Below are 5,707 nucleotides of genomic sequence, written 5' to 3'. Positions count from 1 at the left end.
TGCACCCTCCCAAATACTGGAGTCTGCTATGGGCTCCTGATGTGTTTTTGTTTGTTTGTTTTGGGCTGGTTGTGGGCTTGAACTCTAGGTTTGGGTGCTGTCCCTCAGCTCTTCAGCTCAAGGCTGGCACCCTACCATTTGAGCCACAGCACCACTTCTGACCCTTTTTGCTTTTGTGATGCTGAGGAATCAAGATCCAGGGCCTCATACATCCAAGACTATCACTCTACTGCTGAGCCACCTTATCAGCCTGAGCTCCTGCTTACTATCAGGTGCTGGCAGCCTGTGTTGCCCAATTTCCAGCCTAGGGTATACGGGTGGAGTTTTGGTGGGGTTTGGGCTTCTCTTGTCCTGGGCCTCCAGGTCTTTTGTTGTCACAGGCGTGCTTCCCGGGGAGTGCTGTTTCCTGATTTTCTCCCCTCTGTTGAGGCGTATGCTCAGCTTTTTACTTCAGTTGGGAGGAGTTGGTTGTGTTGTTCAGGCGCCGGATCCCCGGGCCTGGTTCCGGCCCCAGCCTGGAGTGCGCTCATTAGGCCTGTGCTGATGTGTATACTACCTAGGTTATGCAGCCTGGAGGACACAGTTCAAATTTCTTCTACTGTTGGTAGTCTTTACCCAGGGGCGCTGTTCCTGGATTGGGCATTTAAGCTCCCTTCCAGGGGCACTCTTGGCTCTGGCCTGGCCAGCGGAGTGTGCTCCAAGGGCTGGTGGAGCTCTCGAACAGTTCCCAGTTTTAGTGGGTCCTGTGGTCTGGGTGTTGGGGTAGGGAGTCTAGGTCAGGGTCTGGGGATTCCCTCCAGCTCTAGTCTCCCTTGAGGGATATATTGTCCCCTGTGGGGTACTCACCCTGGAGCTGGTTGTTTGTGTGTGGTGTAGGTCATCAGTTGTTGTTGCAATCCGAGTTCAGTTAGGGTGGTTTCGGGCTTGGCTGGGCGGTGGTGGCTCTGTGTGATTCTTTTCTGTCTCCGCCTCTATCGAAGCTGTCGTGTCCACGCTCAGGCGGCTTCTTCGCGGGTTGTAGAGATCCAGTGGGTCTGATGCCGGAGCCTCAGGCAGCTTCTGTGCGGGTGATCTGCAGGCAGCCTCTGGGACCCAGGTGGCCCGTCGTTGTGATCGCGAACGGATGGGTCTAGTGCCTCAGGGGGCTTCTGTGTGGGTGGTCTGAAGACAGGTCCCTTTGTCACGCTGCCGGAGCCAGGCGGCTTTGGCGGGATGGAGCCTCTCTGCTCAGGTGGAGAGTGAGGGATGGGGGTGGGATCCTCGTGGAGACTCCCGGCTGGTAGGTTTCTCTGTTCCTGGCGATCAGTTGTTCTGCAAACCAGTACCTCAGGTGGCTTCTGCGCAGGTGATCTGCAGGCGGCCCCCTGTGTATCTGGGGCTCCGGCAGCCCCCGCCGGGCCGGCTGGCCGGTGGCTTGGCGCACTGCCGCGCGGCCATTAAAGGGGGAGGGGTCTTCGCTCTTCTCTGTTCTGAAATTGTTTTCCTCTCTTTCTTTTTTTGTTATTTTCCACCTCCGGTTTTTCTCTGAGTGTTCGTCTTTTTGTTGTTGTCGGTCTCTTGGGGAGATTAAGCATTGGAACTCGAACTCTCTTTTTGGTTGGGGAGAGCTGTGGTGTTTCCCTATTGCCCCGTCGCCATCTTGGTCCCCCCTTCCAAGCTTTACCTTCTAAATGAATTATTAATGGACTTTGAATTTGAGCGTGAAGTTGAAAAACCTTTCTACCCTCTGAAAATTACCAGTTGGAAGCACACAGTTATGGACTGGGGCAGGAAGTAGATGTGTGAAGCTGAGCAGAGCTGGGCAGCTCTCGTGGGACAGGAGAGGCTGGAGCAGTCCATGTGAAGGGAGAAGTGGCCTCACCAACTGCTTTCCGCAGTAAGGTAGGAGGAGGGCCATCTTGGGAAATCACTGACTCCCTGTGCATATTGTACTTTCCCTACTCTTTCCAGCACCTTCCTGCTAGTTGGGCAAGTACTAGGTCTTTAAAAAGAAAAATAAACCAATGTGAAGTTCTCAAGCAGCTGATCTGGGTAACAAAATCATATACGACAGGGCACACATTACTTTGTGAGTTTGAGAACCTGCGAAAAAGACTTGATTCCAGAGAGGAGCAGTCTCACTGACCCCTGCATTCTGGTGACCATGACATCTTGTGAAGGTGGCTAGAAGTGAACAATGGCCTGAAGACAGAAGGTCAAGCTCTTTGTAAATGACTGCTTCTTCATAAACCAAAACCACGGGCTTTAAAGTTTAAAGATCCAGACAGGTCTGCCTGTGACAAACCTGTCTCCAAGTGGGCAGAGTTAGGTTTAGAAGGCTAAGCTTCAAAGAAAGGGTTTAGAAGGCTAAGCTTCAAAAAAAGGTTCATCTCTTACATATAAAAGAAGAGACTTGAGGAACCCATAAGCCTGGTCTGGATATTTCCCATTAGTGCCAGGCAGCTGCCCCCAAAGCAAAGGTTTTGCTTTGAAGCCAAGTCTCAGGCCCGAATGTGCATCTATTTATAGTGATAAGTAATGTGGGCCCTTTCTCACCTCCTCCAGTCCCACTTTTAGGATCTTTAGAACTTCCAGAAGAATCTATAGCTCTCCTTTTCATTTAATTTCCTTAGCCATATTTGACTTCTATCACTACCCAGAAACTTCCCAGAAAATAGGCAGATTTTGAGATTTTGAACAAAACCCCAAACCTACATGCTGAGGATATATTCTCTTGTTCCCCAGAAGACACTGAGAGAATGCAGGCAGGATGTCCTCTTTGGAAGCCACCTATACCTTCTGCAAGCATGACTGCCATGACACAGCCCTAGCCACAGTCCTGCCGCTCCTGCCTGTGCCCCTGTTATCTGCACACATATATGTAAGTACCACCCATGGAAATGGTTATGAATTGTATACAATTTAATCTGAGGAAACAGTATGCCAAAATGTTAGCAAATGTTAGAAATTAGGTGTGGAATAAACAATGTGAGAGTCCAAGTGTAAAAGTCTCAGACTTATGAGGCACGCACAGCACCACAACACCCAGGATCACCGGTGGACTAATTTCAGCAGGTGGAGGAGGAGGTGGTGGTGAGGCTGGTGGTGGTGATGATGATGGTGGAATCTCTATGATGATGTCACTGGGATCCCTGTAAAAGGAACAATACCAGGCTTTCAGTATTGATGGAAGCAACTAGACTTTTCCTTGCCTCCCCTTGTTAGCTAGGAATGTTGAATTGCCCCCAGACATTTACCCTTTTCTCTTCTTATGCAAACTCTCTTCCTCATCGGAAGAGTCCCTGTCATGTAGCTTGTTGGCCATGCTTTTCTTGCGTGTGGCATTGAGAGGTCTGTACATATCCCTCAGCCAAACTGGTTGCCATAAGGAGAAGCCCTCCTAGGAAAGACAAGGAGAAATATTAATTCTACATTCGCTTCCCTTTTCTGGCCACAGAACTAAGTCCTTAACTTGCCTGACTTGTAGTTTCTGATGAGCATTTCCTTCGCAGAAATCCAAAAAAGTTCCTTGGGGGGAAGAGGAAGCAGACAATGACTCATGCCATTTTCCATGTCTCTCACAGTGTACATCTCAGATCTTACTGACAGAAACCCCCATAATTTGGTTCATAATCACAATGAGCAAAGGCTATCCTAACCTGGGGCTTGAAAACAATTCCATGTATGCATGCAGAAGTTGCAAGAGCTCCCCAGATCTGTCCCAAAAGTCTCTACAATGCTTCTGGGGAGACCTTGGCCTGCAGCATAGGTGGATTGCCAGCCCCACTTACGCTACACAGAAACAACTGCTCAACCATTCTGTGCAGAAGCATTTGATCTTTCTAGAGCCTTTCACTTCAGTCCTCTTTGGACTAAGTCTACCATGTGTCAGTTGTTGGGGAGAAGGAGATACCCCTCTGTTTTCTTAGCTGTTTTAACTGATTTTTACATAAGCTGAATCATAGCAAGCACAACTTCAAAAGTTGTGTAGTTTAGACATTTTCATCTCTGAAAGGCTGTCATGATGAATGATTTATGAAATCAATTTAAAGGACATGACTAGCACTTAAAGGCAAGCTATCATTTCTGAATGCAAGCAGAACAGGAAAAATCAGTTTGTGGTTCTTGAGACTGTGGATGTCTGCATTGCATGTGTGTCCTGGTTAAATGTGTCCCCATGTAATAAGGGAAAAGAGCCATTTTCTCCTAAGCCTCCTGAGCAGTGTGACCCTGCTGCAAGACATTTCCCCTTTCTCTTCTCTTTTCTTTATTACAAAAGCAATGATAAATTAGCATCTGAGGTCTCTCTTACCTATGGAGGAGAGTGGGGATGAGAAGGTACCCAGCAGGATGAGGAGTTTTCTCATTACTGACAGGAAGGACCCCTACATCCCCCCCCTTCCACCAGACCTATCCCCCAACACCCCACGGATTTCTTACACTGTCTCCGGAGGCCCACCAATAGCAGGAGCAGACACAGCTGAAACCTCTCAGTCTCCCACCCTCATTCACTGAAGGACTGGTGACAGAGAACTATCCATGCCAGTACTGGCTACCTCTGCCTCTGCTGAGGAACTTCTTTTGCTGGAGCCAGGTAAGACCTCTGGGAAGGAAGAGTTCTCTCTACCTTGGGTAGTGCCCCTCCCCACTGTAAGGCTAGGGGATAGAAACAGATGAGTTCAGGGCCCCTCCAGTTCTCAGATCTTCACTGGAAGATTTACAGACTCCCATTTACCTTGAGGACTCTCTACTTTCTGTTGCCGATGCTCTGTGGGAATAAATCTGTTTGGGAAGAAAATACAATCATGATTTTCCACCAGTATGAGTACTTGTTCCTTCCTTAATTTATCTCTTCTCTACCCAGGAGGTAACTTTTTTGACTCCAAGAATTTTATCCTATAATAGATTGTGTTCTATGCCACAGTACTTGGTTGAGAGTCTTGTCGAAAGCTAGAACAACATATGCTATTCAGTATTTTAGATAATATCCAACAGAAAATTCTCCATGGTATCTCCTAACACAGTAAAGAAAATGCCCTTCACTGATCACAATCTTTACTGAAGACCAAAACAACACTATTGTTATCAAATCAAAGACAAGATTACTGTCTTTATTACAATTATTACTATCATAAATGAGGCACATCTATTGAAGAGGTCCCAACGAATGTAAAAGGACATAAATGGAGCATAAATGTTGGAAAGGAAGGAACTAAACTATTTTTCTTTGTATATGAAATGATGGATAACCAAAAAGCCTAACAGAGCCAGGCACCGTGTCTTACATGTATAATCCTAGCTACTTGGGAGGTTGGGATCTGAGCACCATGATTCAAAGCCAGCCTGGGCAGAAAATTAACCACCAGTAGAACTGCATCTCAAAGTGGTAGAATGCTAATGTTGAGCAAGAGAGCTCAAGGATGGCACCCAAGACATGAGTGCAAGCCCCACAGCTGACAAAAAGAAAAAACCCAAAAACTTATTTGTGAGGTAGAAATCAGAGGACTGTGGCTCTAGGACAGATTCTAGCTGAAAAGCATAAGCAAAAGACTGGGGACATGGATCAAGTAGTAGGGGGATGCCTACCAAATCTAAAGCTCTAAGTTCAAACTCCATTAACATAAAAAAAAAAACATTTAGCAGAGTGGCAGATGCCAGTGGCTCATGCTTATAATCCTAGTTGCTCAGGAGGATGAGATCTGAGGATCACATTTCAAAGCCAGACTGG

General features: G+C 47.2%; 1 long non-coding RNA gene across 1 annotated transcript; it reads right to left on the bottom strand.

The window, feature by feature from the left end:
* Positions 1-2,740: 2,740 nt before the first annotated feature.
* Positions 2,741-3,647, bottom strand: LOC105997569. The gene is made up of 3 exons (XR_001175649.1): positions 3,456-3,647; positions 3,237-3,379; positions 2,741-3,131 (listed from the first exon to the last, which is right to left on the bottom strand). It is a non-coding gene; the product is annotated as an uncharacterized LOC105997569 (long non-coding RNA).
* Positions 3,648-5,707: the final 2,060 nt, after the last annotated feature.

The sequence above is a fragment of the Dipodomys ordii genome, unplaced genomic scaffold, assembly GCF_000151885.1.
Source record: "Dipodomys ordii isolate 6190 unplaced genomic scaffold, Dord_2.0 Scaffold147, whole genome shotgun sequence".
In the NCBI taxonomy this organism is placed as follows: Eukaryota; Metazoa; Chordata; class Mammalia; order Rodentia; family Heteromyidae; genus Dipodomys; species Dipodomys ordii.
This window is presented reverse-complemented; position numbering and strand designations above follow the sequence as displayed.